The following is a 22,721-nucleotide window of genomic DNA, read 5'->3' on the forward strand; positions in this document are numbered from 1 at the left end:
GGCGATATATGTATGGGCAGATGATGGTACGCATCTTTAAGATCTAATACCGCCATATAACAATCGGGAATCAGCATTTTTATGGCTGAACTTATAGATTCCATCTTAAAGGTGTCAGATCTTAGGAAGGAATTTAATTTTTTTAAATTAATTATGGTTCAAAATGACCCATCAGGTTTGGGAATTAGAAATAAGGGAGAGTAAAACCCTTTCCCTTTTTGGTCTGCCAAGACTTCAACTAACACCTGTTTAGATAAAAGGGTCTTAATTTCCATCTCCAATGCCTCCTGTTGCATTTGGGATTTTAAGGAAGTCAATAGAAAGAAGTCCGGAGGTATCCGGACAAAGTCTAAAAATAGGCCTGATGTTATGATGTTAATGGCCCAAGAGTTAACAGTTATCTTTCTCCACTGATGACTGAAACTAAGCAATCTGCCTCCTACAGGTAAAGCAGAACTAGCAGAACCTATCTGCTGGCTTGAAGGGATGTCTGTTAAAGAGGTTTCCCTTCTGCCTGAAATCTTTATTGTTCCATCGGTCCTTATAGTCCCACCTCCTGCAAAATGTCGGCTTCCTGAATGCTCTTCTATAGGAAGGAATGAATGGATTAGGAAACCCTTTTTTCCTTTGTCCTGCTTTAGTTAGAATATCATCTAACACTTTCCCAAAAAAGTACTCACCCTCATAGAGCAGAGTTTACTGGATCGGGCAAGACCTTTCCAATTTTTTAACCAAATTGCTGCTGCTCCTTTAATTGAGGAAATGGAGGAACGTAACCTGTCCCTCGACATGCCATTTTTTATATTTTGGTCTAGCTGGTCCAGCCAAACTAGCATCGATCTTCCTGTGCAAGTGGCTGAAATTGCTGGTTTGAATGTAGGCATGCAAGATTCCCAAGATCTTTTTAACAGTGCATCTGATTTACGATGCATCGGATGGGATAGCGATCCAGCATCTTCTACTGGCAAGGAGGATCAACGCGAGGTGGAAGCCACAGCTGCATCAACCTTGGGTACTTTAGTCCAGGAGGTTAAATCGTCATCATCAAATGGGTATCATCTTTTTGATGTTACGGGCACAAACCCTTTTTGCCCCTGTTTGCTCCACTCTTTTTTTAACCAGATCTTTGATTGTTTGAATTACTGGAAAACCTCTTCCCTTCTTTTGGGAAAGACCCCTGAACATGATCTCTTGAGGAGTCTGGGATTCTTTAGATTCAGATAGGCCCATTGTGTCTCTCACTGACTTAGGGTACTGTCTCACAGTGGCACTTTTGTCGCTACGACGGTACGATCCGTGACGTTCCAGCGATATCCATACGATATCACTGTGTCTGACACGCAGCAGCGATCAGGGACCCTGCTGAGAATCGTACGTCATAGCAGATCGTTTGGAACTTTCTTTCATCGCTGGATCTCCCGCTGTCATCGTTGGATTGGTGTGTGTGACACCGATCCAACGATGCGTTCGCTTGTAACCAGGGTAAACATCGGGTTACTAAGCACAGGGCCGCGCTTAGTAACCCGATGTTTACCCTGGTTACCATCGTAAAAGTAAAAAAAAACAAACAGTACATACTCACATTCCGGTGTCCGTCAGGTCCCTTGCAGTCTGCTTCCCGCTCTAACTGACTGCCGGCCGGCAAGTAAGACCAGAGCACAGCGGTGACGTCACCGCTGTGATCTGCTTTCACTTTACGGACGGGAGTCAGTCAGAGCGGGAAGCAGACTGCAAGGGACCTGATGGACACCGGAATGTGAGTATGTACTGTTTTTTTTTTTTTACTTTTACGGCCCTGCGCTTAGTAACCCGATGTTTACCCTGTTTACCCGGGGCCTTCGGCATCGTTGGTCGCTGGAGAGCGGTCTGTGTGACAGCTCTCCAGCGACCACACAACGACTTTCCAACGATCACGGCCAGGTTGTATCGCTGGTCGTGATCGTTGGAAAGTTGCAGAGTGTGACAGTACCCTTAACTAGATTGCTGATACCATCAGTAGGGAAACATAAATATTCCTCCTCCTCCGAGGATATGGACCCCTGTGAATTATCTGAGTTAATTTCACCACTTTCGGAAGAGGTTTATGCTCTTGGAGAGGCCATTCTCCTACTGGAATTCTTCTCTATGTTATTACTAGAATGTACTAACGATTGAAGCTCTTCACGGATTATTAAACGAATATCTTCCATTTTAACCGAACCCTCTTCCTGGAGGGTAGAAGCGACACAAAATGGGCACAACTTTTTAACATAAGTATCTGGAAAGGGTTCAGAGCACAAAGCACACTGTTTGTGTTTGTTTTTCCCACCTTTCTTAGCCTATGAATATAAAAAAACAAGAAAAATAGGCATTCGTTTAGTTCCTAGAAATCTTATTAATCACTCACCCCCGGTGAAAGATCATCATAAAATATCAGCTGAAGGGATAGCCGCTGGGATTGAGGTGTGGGACGGGTTGATCTTCTATCCTTCCCAATTTTATCTCCTTTCTTGCTGCTTTCATGAACAGGAGACTCTAGCCCTTCCAGTGGGTGCACAATACTGTCACTTGGGGATGACATGGTAGCGCGCCCATACTCCTTCAACCTGTGCCTTATATAGCACTGATTATCAGTGGCAACGTCTCTCCTTCCTCCCCCTTTTTTTTTTCACTGTGGACAGGGAGGAGCCACACCCTCTATAAAGTATGTGAAAAACCAGCCGCTGCACTTACCCAGGAGCTCCCAGCACATTGGTCTGACCTTTACTTCAGGGCGACCGAAACCTGCCGGTGCTGTGTTTGGGGAATCGCGGCCGCTGCAGGATGCGTCCTCCACCTCATGTGTGCACCATACGCTACTTATCGGCGTGTCTCTCCCATGCCGGCCGGCAATACAGGTAGATGTTCTGCCTCACCTCCTCCTCGGTGTGTGACCGGATGTATCTACAACCAGTGCCCCAACAGAGATCCTGTTGAGTAAGTGAAAGGATGACTCCTGTCATCTTATACAGAGGAGGGGGGAGCCATATAGGAACTTTCCCCCGACCCTGTCACCCGCTCTGGAGCCCCTGCCGCTCTACCAGAAACTGCACAGGTGGCTACCAGGCAGGCATTCCTCTTCATAGAATCCAATTTCAGAGAACACTCTCTGCACGTCTCCCATCTAGGAACAGGAAACCAACTGAGGAGCGAGGAGGGGGCCGCCCCTTTTATCTCTCTGTAGGTTTCCTGTTCCTAGGGGCGGATCCCCTCTCTCAGTGGGTACTGTCGTGGCGAAGAGAAAAAAATCATTGTATATAAAGGTTCTCATGGATTGCTAAATGTTTTGCCTCAATAGGTGAAACATTTTACTATTATATTATACCTGTGTTAGCACTTCTATTTAAGTACGTTTTTTAAAAAGACCTACCAAAGCAAAACTAAATTTTTTTTAAAGAGAAAAATATTAAAAAACATTATTTCCTTCATAATTACATGAATATAATGCAAAATAATAATTATACCACCCCTTTAGCATATGTTCACACGGAGCATTTTAGGTTTAATTTTTACTTTAACATTTGTGAGGGCTCTCACTCCTACATTTGGGAGGACCCTCCCTCATGCCAAATAGTTAGCAAGATAGTGGAATACATATTCCCCATCCCTTTACAATGCCATTTCAAACATGTCCATTTGAATTTTGGGTATCGCCCGCCACCACAGCCATGTCATTATGTGGCCCTCGCTGACAATTAGCAGTGCCAGCAGGCGCCGTGAAACCTCATTTGGGTAAGGTCCTTCAGGTGGCCCTGTATCATATATTTGGGAGAGCTCTTACTCTTACATTCAGGAGGTCCCTCCCTCATGCCAAATAGTTAGCCAGATAGTGGAATACATATTCTCCATCACTTTACAATGCCAGCTAAAACATGCCCATTTGAATTTTGGGCTGTGCCCGCCACCACCACCATGTCCTCCGCCATGTCAGTATGTGGTCTTCGCTGACAATTAGCAGAGTCCAGCAGGTGTCGTGAAACCTGAGTTTGGTAAGGACCTTCAGGTGGCCCTGTATCATACATTTGGGAGAGCTCTCACTCTTACATTCAGGAGGTCCCCCCTCATGCCAAATAGTTCGCCAGATAGTGGAATACATATTCCCCATCCCATTACAATGCCATTTCAAACATGCCATTTGAATTTTGGGCTTTGCCTGCCATCACTTTCATGTCCACCGCCATTTCATTATGCAGCTCTTGCTGGCAATTAGTAGAGTGCCAAATAGAAAAAGCAAAACAGGGTATAGCAGGTCTGATATGAATGTGAAAATGAAAATAAATCAGACCTATAAGATAACCTTTAATTAAATTCCTGTCCCCAGCCAATTGATGAGAAGCAGCTCCTATATAAAGTTCCCCTGCCCTATGGGTGGGGCCTGAGCTACTCACAAAGCTCATGAACTTTGCTATGTGTGTTTTGTGTTCCTGCACCTTTCCTGTCTATGTTTTGATACCAAAGTCCTTGCCTTGATTCCTGTCCTGTCCTGTTCTGGTGCCTGTCCTGGAGGCGGTATATCCAGGCCCAAGTCCTTGATCCTGTACCTGTCCCTGTCTGAACTGTGTCTGCTGTGTTATGTTTCTGGAATCCCTTTGCGTCTGGAGCCTTGCACCCAGTGACTTTGAGTCTCTTGTAACCGGTGTTTCTGCTGAGCATCTACTACTCTGTGCTCTGACTACCATGCGGTGCTAGCTCCTGGCAGGCCCAGTAATCCTGCGGTTCTAACACCATCCCGCTTGAGTTCCTTCCTAGGTCCAATTCCCGGAGCCTGAAAACCGCAGTCTGGAACCTGATGGCCGCTGCCTGGAGCTTGGAGCCTGATGACTTTGGTGGTGCCTGTAGGTCGCGTCGGATGTCCGGAACCGCACGACTCCTGTCTGATGTCTGCCGGTGACCATGGGTCCAGATGTCCTGATGTCTTGTCTGTGTCCGGATGTCCTGCCTGCATCCTCATGACCTTGTGTACCCTGATGTCCTGATGACCTTGTGTACCCTGATGTCCTGATGACCTCGTGTACCTTGATGTCCTGACGTTCTCTTGTACCCTGATGTCCTGCCTGTGTTCTGATGTCTCGATGTCCCGCCTATGTATGCCTTGGTGATCCGTTGGTGCCTTGGGGTCCACTGTGTGGTACCCTTCTGGGAGGTGTGGAATTGGGAGCCTGGCATAGTCATGTTTGGTTTATGTACTGTGTGACTTTACTTTAGTAAACTTTACTTTCTCTATACCTGAAGTTGTGCGGTGTAATCAAGTCCTACATGTCTTTTCCTTGTCCACATGCTCAGCTGCCACAGAACCCCGGTCTCTGCTCTCCCCTAGTTCAGGTAGGCCCGGGTCCCCCTCTGCGGTATAGAGGGTCATGGTCAGTCGGTGTGTGGGAGTTTATGGGCTGGGTTGCATCTGTGGCTGCAGCTTACCGTGACAATATGTACACAAGACACATGCGGATCGGTACGCAGATATATGCTGCGCACACATACGCAAATGTGAACCCGGCCTTAGTTGTGACAGTTTCAGCAAATGTGCTTGTAATGAGACAAACTTCAGCTCTACTGTATTGTGTTAGTTACTTGTCTCATAGTGGTATCTCCCCCTTTCTTTAAAATAATCTCTGGAGGTATATTCTGACGGAGATCAATGTCTGGTCCATAGATCTTAACAGCTAATTTACATATAAGAAAAACATGAATTTCTCTGGAATGAGACATGTGATCACAGATATCAATACATCATTGTGTTCAGCTTTCCTTGACTGACATGCATATAGATGACTTAGAAGACTTAATTCTACTGACAGATTCTCTTTATCCCCTTCCCAACGTGGCTATTTTCTGTTTTTGTGTTTTCGGTTTTTCCTTTTCTTCCAAAAATTATAGCTTTTTTATTTTTCTGTTGAAATAGCCATATGAGGGTTTGTTTTTTGCCAGACTAGTTGTACTTTGAGAGATACTATAAATATTATCATGTGATAGAATATTAAACAGGAAGAAAATTCCAGATGAGGCAAAATTGTGAAAAAAGTTCAAAGTAATTTCACAATATATATATATTTTTTTATTTACCATGTTCACTATGCAGTAAAAATGGCCTGACAATATTATTCTCCAGGTTGCTACATTAACAGAGAAACCAAATATGTTATTGTTTTTAAGTGGAGATAAAAATAATTGTATTAAAAAAAATTGTTGCTTGTGTTGCCATTTTCCGAGTTGCTTAGCATTTTCAATTTTTGTTTGATAGTGTTCTGTGAGTGCTTATCTTTTTGACCCTGAACTGACATTTTTATTGAGGGAGATGTGAGGTTTTGATTGTCTCTTATTGCATTTTATTTTTTTCGCAGTCTTGTGACATTAAAAAAAAAAAGTAATTCTAACATTTACTTTTTTGTGATTATGTTTACCAATCACTTTAATTTAATATTAATATTTTTATAGATTGGACTTTTATCGAAGTAGTGATACCAAATATGTTTATTTTTTATTTATATTTCTTTATTTCAAATGTGTGAAAAAGAGGGTAATTTGAAAATTTATGTTTCTACTATTTTAATATTTTTAAAACCTTTTTTATTTTTTCACTTTCTATTGTATTTGTAAGTTCTTTTAGTGGACTTGAACATGCAATCATCTAATCGTTTGTGCTGTATATCGCCATTTTAAAGTCCTTCTGTGTCTTGCAAAAATAAGGGATCTGTCAGCAGTCATAGAATGACGCGCCCCCTCTGCTGACACCCAGTAAATGCCTCTATCAGAGATTGACAGTGGCATCGAATAGGTTAATAGCTATGCTCCACCCTTGGCTGTTAGAGGCAGATAATGGATGATTATCATAGCCACATCTGCTGGGAAAGATGTGGGCTCAGCATGTGAGCCCGCATCAAGGTCAGGGAGCCAACAAATGACGTAACTGAAAGTCACATGTTGGTAACAGGTTAAAGTAAGACTTTATGGGCATCATGTGTTTTTATGTTTATTTACATGTATATATCAACTACCCAAGTAAACAGATATTGACTCTTTCCAATACAAAAAAAACATTTTTGCGTGGATTTTTTTCCTGCTGAAAGTTCCTTCTCTCTGTGCTTTCTGCTTGTAAGATTGCATTTTAGATGCAGTCAGAAAAGATTATTCTTTTAAGCAGTAGTTTTCCAGAAAGATTTGTAAAAAAAAATTGAAAGGAAACTTTATTATAATTACTGCAAGCCTTTCAGAAAGAAAGAATAAGTAGTGCAAATTATTCTGAACTATAGAGTTCTCGGTAGCAGAAATGCTGTGATCGAAAGGTACTTTCAGTAGTACAATGGGCAGGATTTGGGAAGCAATATAAAAGCTCTGTTGTAGTATTTTTACATTTAGGATTGCAGAGCAGGAAATAAAATGTGATTATAACCCTCAGGCTGAAAAATTGCAATTTATTATTAGGTCTGTTCTGAGTAACTTAAAATTAGAAACTCTGATAACCTATGCTATGAATTTTCACATTTGAGGACATGAAACAATTTAGCTCCCAATTTTCTATTAAAATTGCTAAAGAGAATGAATATTTACAGTGCTACCTTGTAAAGAATTGAATGGTCAGAATACAATTTCTTGTTAGCTAGTGAAATATTAATTACCCTTGCTGACCTTATTCTTGACTGCAGACAAGTCATTTTTTCAATCCAAAAGAATGCATAGGAAACTACTATTATTACTATTAGGTTTCATGTCAAGATATAGTATGTGCACAGATTATTTTTCTTTAGGCATCTCCTATAAAGAAAATAAACTAAAATGCATAATAATATCGATTGCGGTAGAAACCCTGGCAAAAATTAATGAATCACTCAGCTTTTTTACTACATAGACGTTCCCAGTCAACTCTGTTCATATGCTCATAAGAATACCTTAGTACCCTCTCTTTGCATCGGGAGATTTTAGAAAAAGATCCAAATAAAAATTCTAAACTTGCCCTTCTATTGGTTAACTTGAACATCCACATTATACTTTCCTCTTCTAACTATGACCTAACTTGAACATTCACATTATACTTTCCCCTAATAACTATTACCTTTTAATCATCTTCATTAGTGATGAGCTAGTATACTCGTTGCTCCGGTCTCCCCAAGCATGTTTGGGTGATCTCCGAGTATTTGGATGTGCTCGGAGATTTAGTTTTCCTCGCCTCAGCTGCATGATTTACAGCTGCTAGACAGGCTGAATACATGTGAGGAATGCCTGTTAGGGAATTCCCACATGTATTCAGGCTGTCCAGCAGCCATAAATCATGCAGATGAGGCAGCGAAAACTAATTCTCTGAGCACTAACAAATACTCAGAGATCACCCGAGCATGCTCGGGGACACACGAGCAACAATGCTATTTGCTCATCACTAATATTAATAATTCAATTGGCAGCATATTTTGGCACTGTACCTATTATAGTTAAAAAAAAATACCTGTCACCAAGTTAAAAGTAGTCACTTCTTGGTTTCATTTTATTTCCAATGGTACCTTGAGTAATCCTGTTCATCCTGTGGATAAATACTTAAAGTTGGAATTCTTCTTTTTCAGTTCTCCACTGGGAAACTGGATAAATAAAAAGGAGTGGGGAGAAAACAGAAGGCAATATCTAAGCATAGTGAGTGTGTACTGATATCTTTAGAGAATGAGATTGATTCATTCACCTGCATAGGTTGTGCAGCTAGGAGTTAGGGTTGGCAGATTGCTCTAAATTAAAATAAACTATAAAGTGCAATCGCAACCCAGGGTCCACCGTACAGAGATTTAAAACTGCTGCTAATGTAAATAATGACAGATAAAAAAAACTATCAAACATTCCTCCTTAAACACGCTGAGTTAACTCCACTCAGTGTGAATGGAACACAGAAAACCAAACCCAGGTACTACTCAGAGATGTACAGGGAGAGGAGTGCCTACTCAGCTAACCACCAAGAGGTACAGGAATAGCAAGAACCAGCTCAACTAACCACCGAGAGGTACAGGAATAGCAAGTACCAGCTCAGCTAACCACCAAGGTGTACAGGGAAGGTAAGTTCCAGCTCAGCTAACCACCAAGAGGTACAGGGAAGGTAAGTACCAGGTCAGCTAACCACCGAGGGATACAGGGACAATGGGAAATGTACAACTTGCTCTGTGATGATGCAGTAGCTTGTTAACCCCACAGGGAAGTATAGCATACACATGGAATGGAAAACAGCAAAAACTCACAGTTAGCAAGAACATGCAGCAAATCTCCTCTCAGGAGGAGCCAGAATTCTAATGACTTGATGCCAGGCCTGAACTCACACAGCCAATCTCCTCTCTGGAGATGCCGGAATTCTAATTGCACAAGGCCAGCCCTGAACACTTGCTGACACAGATCACTGACGTCCCACTGGTAGCTGATACGGTGCAAAACACACAAAACGCACAGACAGAGTGGTAGCATATACACACACACATGACACCAGCATGCCTGGAGCCTAAGCAAGATGCTGGGACCAATATCTACACTAAACAGCAGACCCAGCAGCTGGACCTGAATGGGAGTCCAGAGCAACAAACAGTGCCTGCGATACATCCCACCAGGTAGGGAAGTCCCGGCCTCTAACAATAGGCACAACACTAAACGTCACTTGGTTAAAACATGGATTCCTTCGTCAGCATGCTGCTATTCCAGTTGACCATGGAGCAAAGGTTTCCTTTCCCAATTATTTCCTTGCCGTGTGGATGGAGAATCCTGGAAGGAGATTCCATGTACGTGAAGGAAATTCCAAGAGGAGTCAACAGAGTGTCATCATGGATAAAAAAATATTATTTTTATTTCATATATAAAAAAACAGTGCTCAGCTGTGATCGAAGGTATAAGGTTTTCCTCCTGTCACTGGTGTCACTGATGGGACTACAGGTGTCACTGGTGTCAGCAGTCTGGGGTCATTTAAAAGGGATTATCCAGCAATGGTTAACCACTATAAGGATGCCTTTACAGATTATGGCTATATAATTGATGTACTTGTACATTATTCAACTTCTAAAAGATATCTGAGCCTTTTGCACTTTTAATATGTGGATCCATTCACCTGGAATTAATTTAAGTCTTAGACTTGAGTCAGACAAGCATGTGAAAAATTGTCCAATTTTCCTCCAGGAGACTTGCACAATTTAATTGTATTGCTATCCATGTGTCTGGATTTTATGACCAAGGGATATCCATGAAATATGTGTTTATACATCAACACTTTAAAATGTACAGGATCAAAATAATTCCTAGGTAGTGATGGGCGAACCCCCGATGATCGGGATCGGCGGGTTCACCCGAGCTTTTTTGTAAAGTTCGAGCTCTGGGCCGGAAATGACGCGAACTTGCGTCCGAACCCCGAGCTTGGACTTTACAGATATGGGATGGGGCGGGGGGGCTGTAAACTAAAGCTTTAAATTAATAATAAACATTATAATTATACTTACCTGTCCAGCGATGCGTCTTCCCGTCCCACTGTCTCCAGGCCGCATCTGCTTCCGGGGCTGCTCATTAACTTCCAGTGGTATTCACTGCACTCAGCAGTCTTTGGCTTTTTCCGGCAGTGTTCATGCGGTTACGTGCGGTGATGTCAGGGTTAATTTTATGCTTTTACAAGTAGTGATAGGCAAACCCCCTGATGTTCGGGATCGGTGAGTTCGCTCAAATTTTTTGTAAAGTTCGAGTTCGGGGCCAGACATGACACGAACTTGCATCCGCACTCTGAACTCAGACTTTACATAGATGGGATGGGGCGGGAGGTGTAAAAAAAGCTTAAAATTAATAATAAAAATTAGAATTATACCTACCTGTCCAGCAACACGTCCTCCCATCCCGCTGTCTTGCTGCCACATCTGCTTCCGGGGCCACTCATTAACTGCCGGCAGTATTCACTGCACTTGGCAGTCTTCGGCTTTTTCAAGCAGTGTTTGTGCGATGACGTCACTGCACAAACACTGTTGGAAAAAGCCAAAGACTGCCGAGTGCAGTGAATACCGGCAGAAGGTAATGAGCGGCCATGGAAGCAGATGTGGCTGGGAGACAATGGGACAGGAGGACGCATCGCTGGACAGGTAAGTATAATTATAATGTTTATTAATAATTTTCTGGTTTTTTTTTACAGCCCGAACTGTAACAAGGGTTTCCCATGGATACCCGTTTTCAGGACCATGTGACCAAACACAATGTGTTCGGTACGGTCCCGAACTTTACAGTTCGGGTTCACCCATCCCTATTTACAAGCCCTGGACTCAAACAGTAACACTGGTTTCCCATGGAAACCCATGTTCGGGACCTTGTGACCCAACAATATGTGTTCGGTACGGGGCCAGAACGTTACAGTTCGGGTTCGCCCATCCCTATTCCTAGGTTAAAAATGGGAATGTATCACTAAAAATTGGATGCAATACAGATGATTTGTATGGAATCTGATTTTTTGTACACATGAACTTTAATTGTTGAGTCTCATCTGAAATATGGAAGAGAATAGTGTGGAAAAACTCATCTAAACAGTCCTGTTGAATTACATTAGTTAGTGTGCTGTCAGATTTTTATAATGGATAGCATACTTACATGTAATTATTCATCTGATTGAGCACTTATATCCACACCACGAGCATCAAATATGCTCATATATGATTTCATCAGGCCTACAGTGTGCTTCTGGAATAGAATGAGCCTTATTTTGTTCCAGAATCATATTTTAGACCCTGGTGAAAAAAATATTGGGCTATTCAAGGTGCTTAAAATTGAAAGGGATTTTCCAGTTTCAGAAAACCTTTGTAACCAGGCTTAGTTTACTTAAAAAAACGAAATGTGCATTACTCACCATCAGTCCAGTGCCGAGTCTCATCAACTTCTTCATGCTTTTCGCATTAGCATTGATCTGATAGTGCTATAACAGCCAATCAGTGAGCATGTGAGGTGACCAGGGTGGTAGTCATGGTGAGTGACTGTTGAGCCAGCACATCCTGGTACCCCGCAAAGAAAAGATAATATCCTGTCTGTCGTGTGGTTTGTGTGTAGTGTACATCACTCACTTTTGAATTGGTTATCTCCTCAGGTTGCACGGTCCCGGCTACGGATGCCACCACACATTGACTGACAAACTCTGAGTCCATTTTAACATATCAACTTTACTCAACAAGTTCAGTTCAGTCACAGATACTGCACAGTAATTCTTACTGATCACAGTTCCTTCCATATGTGCTGTCCCTTGCCCTCCTGGCAATCTTTGTCCCTGAAACGTACCATCCGGTACCGCAGCTTCCCGAACTAGTTCTTGGGATCTGGGGATCCCAGCCCGTTTTCCCCTCCAAGGGCGAAATAAAGGATAGCTATTCCATACCCTTTCCAGACCGTTGGTCTTGAACGTTCCGGGATATACCAATGTACCTAGTCACGGCAGTGCTCATGCTGCTCCTGTATCTTCGTACTCGCTTGACTTTCAGCGCTATGACCCTGAACTGTTGGTTCTTCCTTGACATTGTTTCTGGATCAACCTCACAGATCTCCATCCAACTCTTGAACTGCACTAAACTAGTTAGTGTCCCTACTACACTTACTCCTACTCCTCCCAACTTGGAAATCCCCTATTTCCTTAAGTACTTCTGTCCTGAAGTTATCTAGCTTCCTAATCTACAGCGCCCCCCACTGTACTAAACCCAATTCTAACCATTATTACTACTTTAACTAAATCCTACACTTATGCTATAGTTTCCAAACTCTATCCCTAGTCTTCTTACACAACTATACAGTACACATATGTCATCAAATAATAAACCATGTTACACAAAAATGTACCCGTTTTACTAGGAAGGGATGGAGGGCATGATTTGACCCCAACACACTCTTCCAAGAAGAGCAGCTCTGCCAGAGTAGATGGAACAAAAGGCTCAGAGCCATGGAACTCACTTTTTGGCATTGTTGTTGTGACCTAAATAATGCAGAAAAAATAGAGACTGAGAGCAACAGCAAAAACTGAGCACTGTCTCCATGGAAGATGAGTAAAACACAGTTTATTTTTATGAAACAAAACTGCTTACCATGGACCTGGCACAAGGTCCTTAAATAAATTGTTAGTCAGGGGGCAGCAGCGCAGCTGGAATTTCACTATGTTTTGCTCCTATAATTTGTGGATGCATTGTTTTGGTGTGAGGCAGGAAACAGCAAATAGACACAAACACAAGAACAAACGCTGGCACACAGTGAGGAGTGTGTGCACAACTCTACGTTTTCTGAGCTGTCTTTCAGGTTAGGTGCACAATGTGCCAAAGAGCTCCCTATAGCCCCCACCTCCCACCAACACTTACAAAATTTGCTAAAGATCAATCCAACCAATATATTTTCATAAAATACACATTATAAATCCAACACTATCTAGTTTCTGCAAAAAAATAATAATAATAATAGTAAGTAGTGTGAGAGTATTGAACAACAAATATAACATTCACCTTCGTGGCACTGGATTTAAACTTGGCAATAAAAAGATAAGCTATGAAAACAATTGTACATTATATTTAAAAAATATAATATAAAACAAAATTACAATTATACGTTGCAAACAAGTAAAATTCTATTATTTTATGTAGTGAATACATTTCTGCATAATTGTTTCACTGAAGAACTCAAAGGAAGTTTTAACTGGGCAAAATGCCAATAAAATATTTTCATATGTAATTATGTTCTGAAAAATAAAAAGAAAGGTTTGTTGGAATCTTTATGTTGCTTTTAAATGTTATACTTATATAATACAGTAACTTTTGTTGGATTTTTATTTTAAAAAAATTATCTGTAAATGTAATAGAAAAAATGAAAGTTATGGAGCTATTACAAATTATTTTGCTATAAAATATCATGTTTTAATTATTTATGAAACTATTACACTGCAAAAAAATTACTATTTATGTTTTCAATAGTTTTTTTTTTTCAAGCGCCCTTAAAGTGCTATAGCCACAGCTTTTCACTGGTTCATTTAAAAAAAATTATTCAAATAACCTAGGGGTTTTTTTTGCTAACCTTACTTTAAAGATGTTTAGTGATGTTTTAGTTTTATTTTCCAAGACAGTATTTATGTTAAGCAATAGACCTAAAATTAAATCGTTTTAATACTGACTATTGAGCCTCAAAACAGTCTACCACTTTTGAGCAATTATCTCATTATTATTGACAGCAAGATTTCAATGAATGGTAAAATCTCAGTTATAAAGCTGTATAGATAATATTGGATTCAGTATTATTAACAGGTGATGAGAAAGCTCCCCTTCCCTGACGAATGATTTCTGCACACAAGCATGCCTAGGAAACTCTCCTGTAGAAGTTAATGACAGGAAAAAAAATACCAAGCGCAAAAATTGTAAAGCTCGTTTTGAGTTTGCGAAAAGACGTGTGGGAGGCACCCCAAACATATGGAGGAAGGTGCTGTGGTCAGTGAAACCCAAATTAAACTTTTTGGACACCAAGGTGAACGCTATGTCTAGCTCCAAGCAAACAGAGCTCATCACCCCAAGAACACCATCTCACAGTGAAATATGGGCTTAGCTGTAATGCAGTTATATTGTCATATAGTGTCTATCTAATAATTAGACATCAAGTTTTATAGGAAGGCTACAGAATATTATCCGTACAACAGAAATTAGATGCAGTCATTAGCAGAATACATAACAATTTAATCCAGTGACTCACAATTAGTTTTTTTTTTATTGTTAATGTTTTTTAATCAATGTCTTTCTCAGACTGCTTTGACTACTTTTAATGATGATTGTAGAGTTTGCTTCTTTAGCGCCATCACTTTTGCTGCTCATCCCCAGCTTATACCAACACAAATACATTCAGACCTCAGATAGGACACAGAAAAAAAATTCAGATCCCAGATCAGTCCCCAAAAATAAATTCAGACCTCAGTCAACCCCAAAATATATGGTGGGAGAAGATTAAGCTGGCTGTGTTGGTTGTCAGATGATAGCACCTGCCCAGGATGTACCACAGCTATTGTGTTCTGTATTTAGCATCATAATATATGTTCCTTTAATGGTACCTTCACACTAAATGATATCGCTAGCGATCCGTGACGTTGCAGCGTCCTGGATAGCGATATCGTTTAGTTTGACACGCAGCAGCGATCAGGATCCTGCTGTGATATCGCTGGTCGTTGAACAAAGTTCAGAACTTTATTTGGTCGTCAGACCGGCGTGTATCGTCGTGTTTGACACCAAAAGCAACAATACCAGCGATGTTTTACACTGGTAACCAGGGTAAACATCGGGTTACTAAGCGCAGAGCCGTGCTTAGTAACCCGAAGTTTACCCTGGTTACCAGTGTAAAATGTAAAAAAACAAACACTACATACTCACCTTCACGTCCCCCGGCGTCCGCTTCCCACACTGACTGAGCGCCGTAAAGTGAAAGTGAAAGTACAGCACAGCGGTGACGTCACCGCTCTGCTGTTAGGGCCGGCGCTCAGTCAGTGCAGGAAGAGGACGCCGGGGGACGCGAATGTAAGTATGTACTGTTTGTTTTTTTTACATTTTACGCTAGTAACCAGGGTAAACATCGGGTTACTAAGCGCGGCCCGCGCTTAGTAACCCGATGTTTACCCTGGTTACCCGGGGACCTCGGCATCATTGGTCGCTGGAGAGCGGTCTGTGTGACAGCTCTCCAGCGATCAAACAGCGACGCTGCAGCGATCGGCATCGTTGTCGCTATCGCTGCAGCGTCGCTTAGTGTGACGGTACCTTAACACTCTCTGTAATTATTTTAGCCAATATCAGACTATTACAATACAACAAATTGAAAAAAAAAACAGACTTATCCCTCCTTAAACCCATGATTCAGCATATACACCCAAAGCAGCATCTCCTCCACCTATTCATTTGTTATTCCTGCATCATTGAACACAAAAAGAATGTCTCTTAATATTCCATCCATTTTCTTTCCTCAAACACAACTAAGAAAACAAATAATCACTATTCCTTCCCCTCAAATCAGTTTGCATTCTTACAGTATGTGCAGCTGTAGCGGGATTGGAGATACTGGCTACCTACTACAAATAGGTACAGGAAGTTCGGGTTCGGCATCGTCAGTGTGAGAAACATTGGTGGCTCTGATTGGTGGTAAGATTACTAATGTCGCAATATGCATGTGTTATAAATTAATTACAAAAACAGGTTAGGGTCTCTTCTATTTTTGATAATCAGCTGTCAGCCTTATCATGGATGGTAATCAAGAAGATGCTGCTATTTTTTTTAATTATTTAACCCCTTCACGACCTTGCCCTTTTCTGTTTTTGCGTTCTCGTTTTTCACTCCCCTCCTTCCCAGAGCCATAACTTTTTTAATTTTCCATCAATATGGCCATGTGAGAGCTTGCTTTTTGCGGGACAAGTTGCACTTTTCAACATCATCATTGGTTTTAGCATGTCGTGTACTAGAAAACGGGAAAAAAATTCCAAGTGCGGTGAAATTGCAAAAAAAATGCAATCCCACACTTGTTTTTTGTTTGGCTTTTTTGCTAGGTTCACTAAATGCTAAAACTGACCTGCCATTTTGATTCTCCAGGTTATTACAAGTTCATAGACACCAAACATGTTTAGGTTACATTTTATCTAAGTGGTAAAAAAAAAAATCCAAACTTTGCTAAAAAAAAAAAAAAAAATTGTGCATTTTTCTGTTATCCGTAGCTTCTCCATTTTTCGTGATCTGGGGTCAGGTGAGGGCTTATTTTTTGCATGTCGAGCTGGCATTTTTAATGATACCACTTTTGTGCAGATACATTCTTTTGATCGCCCGTTATTACATTTTAATGCAATGTCGCGGCGACCAAAAAAACATAATTCTGGCGTTTCTATTTTTTTTCTCACTACGCCATTTAGCGATCAGGTTAATCCTTTTTTTATTGATAGATCGGGCGATTCTGAATGAAGCGAAACCAAATGTGTAGGTTTGATTTTTTTTTTATTGTTTTAATTTGAATGGGGCGAAAGGGGGGTGATTTAAACTTTTTTTTTTTTTTACATATTTTTTAAAACTTTTTTTAACTTTTGCCATGCTTCAGTAGCCTCCATGGGAGGCTAGAAGGTGGCACAACTCGATTGGCTCTGCTACTTAGCAGCAATCATCAGATCGCTGCTATGTAGCTGAAATGCAGGCTTGCTATGAGCGCCTAGAAACAGTATAATAGGCCTCTGACACACCTGTCACCGCAGGCAATGTACCTGATGGGAACCCAACTTGGAGTCTCCACATTTCAAAAAATGTTTGTAACATCAGCAGCAGTAGCAGCAGCAGGCACAGAAGACACCACAAAGATGGCACAGACTGCAATAATGTGAGATCAATGCATGACAATAAAAACAACACCATCGCCATGTCTGCGACTGGGGCAAAAGTCATTGCAGATTCATAACTTGTTCATTTTGATGAAAGATAGACAGTCTACACTTTCAGAGGACAACTTTCAGGGGGCTTATCCATCAGGACATCACTAGCAGTGCTGAAAACATGTTTTGAGAGAACACTGGCTGCCGGACATGACAAAACCTCCAAGGCATGGCAGGTGGGGTCAGGCCACTCTTCCATTTTTGAAGACCAAAATTCATAGGGTCTAAACCCCACCTGATGGCATTGATATTGAGCTTTAGATACTCCTGCACCTTGCTCTCCAGTTGTTCACAACGTGTCAAACTTGTAATCTGTTCTGCTGGTGCATGGGCTGGTCAAAAAAATGTGTGAAACGACTCACAGAAATTGCTTACGCCACTTACACTGCTGCTGCTGTTAATATTTTTTTTTGCAATGAAGCTTTGACGTTCCCTGGGTTGAACGTCTAGAACTGAGATGTACACTGTGTGCCTCACTTGCATCTTGAGGAAAACCAGTCTTAGGCCGGGGACACACTTAACGTATAAAAAAGCGGTCCGTTTTTCACGGCCGAGAATCGCACAAATGTTTCAAAAACAGTGATCCGTGTGCAGTGCGAGGATGCGATTTCCTCGCATCAAATGATCCGTGTGACATCCGTATGGCATCCGTATGCCGAGATTTTCTCGCAAGCTTGCAAAACCGACATCTAATGGATTTATGTGCTCAAATGTTCGGGAAAACATATATACAGTATATATATATATATAGATATGTAATTGAGACACATATATATATTCTGTATTTATATTTCATTCAGCGCGATATCTGTGAAAAGCCGGTAATTCAATTGCCGGCTTTGCATTTCTCCTTCACAAACCCGACAGGATATGAGACATGGTTTACATACAGTAAACAATCTTATATCCCCTTTTTTTTTGCATATTCCACACTACTAATGTTAGTAGTGTGTATGTGCAAAATTTGGCCGCTGTAGCTGCTAAAATAAAGGGTTAAATGGCGGAAAAAATTAGCGTGGGCTCCCGCGCAATTTTCTCCGCCAGAATGGTAAAGCCAGTGACTGAGGGCAGATATTAATAGCCAGGAGAGGGTCCATGGTTATTGGCCCCCCCGTGGCTAAAAACATCTGCCCCCAGCCACCCCAGAAAAGGCACATCTGGAAGATGCGCCTATTCTGGCACTTGGCCATTCTCTTCCCACTCCCTGTAGCGGTTGGCTATGGGGTAATGAAGGGTTAATGCCACCTTGCTATTGTAAGGTGACATTAAGCCAGATTAATAATGGAGATTGGAGAGGCGTCAATTATGTCACCTATCCATTATTAATCCAATTGTTTGAAAGGGTTAAAAAACACACACACACATGATTTAAAAGTATTTTAATGAAATAAACACAGCGGTTGTTTTAATAATTTATTGCTCTCTCAATCCATTTTCAGACCCTCGCTTGGCAAAACAATAAACACACAATATACATACCCTCTCTGATGTCCTATCACGTCCCACGAGGTAATCCATCTGGAGGGGTTAACTAATATTACAGGCACGAGCTGCGATAAACCACTCGCTCGTGCCTGTAATCCCCGGGTGCTGAAAGGAAAGCAGTGATCTATACTTACATTCAGTCGCGGTGATGCGCCCCTGCTGGATGTTCTCATGAACTGCAGCCTGGGAACTTTTTCCCACGCTCCAGGTCATATGAGGACATCCACCAGGGGGCGCATCACCGCGACTGAAGGAAATGTAGGTCAATGACTGAATGTAAGTATAGATCACTGCTTTCCTTTCAGCACCCGGGGATTACAGGCACGAGCGAGTGGTTTATCGCAGCTCGTGCCTGTAATATTAGTTAACCCCTCCAGATGGATTACCTCGTGGGACGTGATAGGACATCAGAGAGGGTATGTATATTGTGTGTTTATTGTTTTGCCAAGCGAGGGTCTGAAAATGGATTGAGAGAGCAATAAATTATTAATACAACCGCTGTGTTTATTTCATTAAAATACTTTTAAATCATGTGTGTGTGTGTTTTTTAACCCTTTCAAACAATTGGATTAATAATGGATAGGTGACATAATTGACGCCTCTCCATTATTAATCTGGCTTAATGTCACCTTCCAATAGCAAGGTGGCATTAACCCTTCATTACCCCATAGCCCACCGCTACAGGGAGTGGGAAGAGAGTGGCCAAGTGCCAGAATAGGCGCATCTTCCAGATGAGCCTTTTCTGGGGTGGCTGGGGGCAGATGTTTTTAGCCACGTGGGGGCCAATAACCATGGACCCTCTCCTGGCTATTAATATCTGCCCTCAGTCACTGGCTTTACCATTCTGGCGGAGAAAATTGCGCGGGAGCCCACGCCAATTTTTTCCGCCATTTAACCCTTTATTTTAGCAGCTACAGTGGCCAAATTTTGCACATACACACTACTAACATTAGTAGTGTGGAATATGCAAAAAAAAGGGGGATATGAGATGGTTTACTGTATGTAAACCATGTCTCATATCCTGTCGGGTTTGTGAAGGAGAAATGCAAAGCCGGCAATTGAATTACCGGCTTTTATATAGAACACCGCTGCGTATTTCTCGCAATGCACACGCATGGTCCGTGTGTAATCCGATTTTTTCTCGCACCCATAGACTTTCATTGGCGAGTCTCGGCCGAGATACGCTGACAATCGCAGCCTGCTGCGAGTTCCCTCGGATCCGAAATACGGTGGAGAAAATATCGGATGATGGGAGCTGCACCATAGATTAACATTGGGCCGAGTGCTATGCGATTTTTTATCGCATAGCACTCATCCGTATTACGGTCTAGTGTGACCCCGGCCTTAAAATGATCTACAAGCAAGTTTGGAAACTTCAGCATGACTGAATCCCTTTGCAGGGGGAAGCATCTGGTTACATTTACTGCTGTGCTGTGGATCTAACAGAGTGGCAACTGTTGTGAATTTACCTTTTTGGCTCCCTCTAGTGGTTACTAGTGATTTGACTCTGGGAATGTCTGCCATCCCTTGTATGCTCACCTGGGTCGTTAGGTCAGGGGTGTTGCTATATAAGCTCCCTGGACCTTCAGTTCAATGCCTGGCAACGTTGTAATCAGAGCTAATCTGTTGTGCTCTTGTCTACTGATCCTGGTTCCTGCTAGATTAAGCTAAGTCTGCTTTCTTGCTTTTTGCTATTTGTTTTTGTTTGCATTTTTGTCCAGCTTGTACATAATCTGTATCCTATCCTTGCTGGAAGCTCTAGGGAGGCTGGAGTTCTCCCCCCGGGCCGTTAGACGGTTCGGGGGTTCTTGAATTTCCAGTGTGGATTTTGGATAGGGTTTTTGTTGACCATATAAGTTATCTTACTACATTCTGCTATTAGTAAGTGGGCCTCTCTTTGCTAAACCTAGTTCATCTCTGTGTTTGTCATTTCCTCTTACCTCACCGTTATTATTTGTGGGGGGCTTGTATCCAACTTTTGGGGTCTATTCTCTGGAGGCAAGAGAGGTCTTTGTTTTCCTCTTCTAGGGGTAGTTAGTCCTCCGGCTGGCGCGAGACATCTAGCGACCAACGTAGGCATGTTCCCCGGCTACTTCTAGTGTTGGCGTTAGGAGTAGATATATGGTCAACCCAGTTACCACTGCCCTATGAGCTGGATTTTTGTACTTCGCAGACTTACTTGTTCCTCTGAGACCCTCGCCATTGGGGTCATAACAGTTTGCCAGGCCAGTATTAAATGTTAAATGCATTGCAGAAGCGGGATTATAAGAAAGAAAATTCTGAGTTTTTTTTTTTTTTTTTTTCCCTTTCTCATTTTTTTTTTCTTTTCCCCTTTACCTCTGAGTGGCTTGTGTTTGCTGCAGACATGAATGTCCAGACCTTGATTACAGGTGTGGACCAGCTTACTGCTCGTGTGCAGGGCATACAAGATTATGTTATCAGAAATCCTATGTCAGAACCTAAGATACCGATTCCTGAACTGTTTTCCGGAGACCGATTTAAATTTAGAAATTTCAGGAATAATTGTAAATTGTTTTTGTCCCTGAGACCCTGTTCATCTGGAGACTCCGCTCAGCAGGTGAAAATTGTTATTTCTTTTTTACGGGGCGACCCTCAGGATTGGGCCTTCTCGCTGGCGCCAGGAGATCCGGCATTGGCTGATATTGATGCGTTTTTTCTGGCGCTCGGTTTGCTTTATGAGGAACCCAATCTTAAGATTCAGGCAGAAAAAGCCTTGCTGGCTATGTCTCAGGGCCAGGACGAGGCTGAAGTGTATTGCCAAAAATTTCGGAAATGGTCCGTGCTGACCCAGTGGAACGAGTGTGCATTGGCTGCAAATTTCAGAAATGGCCTTTCTGAAGCCATTAAGAATGTGATGGTGGGTTTTCCCATTCCCACAGGTCTGAATGATTCCATGGCCCTGGCAATTCAAATCGACCAGCGGTTGCGGGAGCGCAAAACCGCAAATTCCCTCATGGTGTTGTCTGAACAGGCACCTGATTTAATGCAATGTGATAGAATCCTGACTAGAAATGAGCGGAAAATTCATAGACGCCAGAATGGCTTGTGTTACTACTGTGGTGATTCTACACATGTTATCTCAGCATGCTCTAAACGTCTTACTAGGGTTGTTAGTCCTGTCGCCATTGGTAATTTGCAACCTAAATTTATTCTATCTGTAACTTTGATTTGCTCACTGTCATTGTATCCTGTCATGGCGTTTGTAGACTCAGGTGCTGCCCTGAGTCTGATGGATCTGTCATTTGCCAAGCGCTGCGGTTTTGTTCTGGAGCCATTAGAAAATCCTATCCCTCTTAGGGGTATTGATGCTACGCCTTTGGCAAAAAATAAACCGCAGTTTTGGACACAGGTTACCATGTGCATGACTCCCGAACATCGGGAGGTGATACGTTTTCTTGTTCTGCATAAGATGCATGATTTAGTTGTTTTGGGTTTGCCATGGTTACAGACCCATAATCCAGTCTTGGACTGGAAGGCAATGTCGGTGTCAAGTTGGGGCTGCCATGGAATTCATGGAGATTCCCTGCCCTTGTCTATTGCTTCTTCTACGCCTTCGGAAGTTCCGGCGTATTTGTCTGATTATCAGGATGTCTTCAGCGAGTCTAAGTCCAGTGCACTGCCTCCTCATAGGGAATGTGACTGTGCAATAGATTTGATTCCTGGCAGTAAGTTTCCTAAGGGGAGACTGTTTAATTTGTCGGTACCTGAACATACCGCGATGCGTTCATATATCAAGGAGTCTCTTGAGAAGGGGCATATCCGTCCTTCTTCTTCCCCTCTTGGTGCGGGATTCTTTTTTGTGGCCAAAAAGGACGGATCTTTGAGGCCT

This window comes from Ranitomeya variabilis, chromosome 5 (assembly GCF_051348905.1).
Source record: "Ranitomeya variabilis isolate aRanVar5 chromosome 5, aRanVar5.hap1, whole genome shotgun sequence".
Taxonomy (NCBI): domain Eukaryota; kingdom Metazoa; phylum Chordata; class Amphibia; order Anura; family Dendrobatidae; genus Ranitomeya; species Ranitomeya variabilis.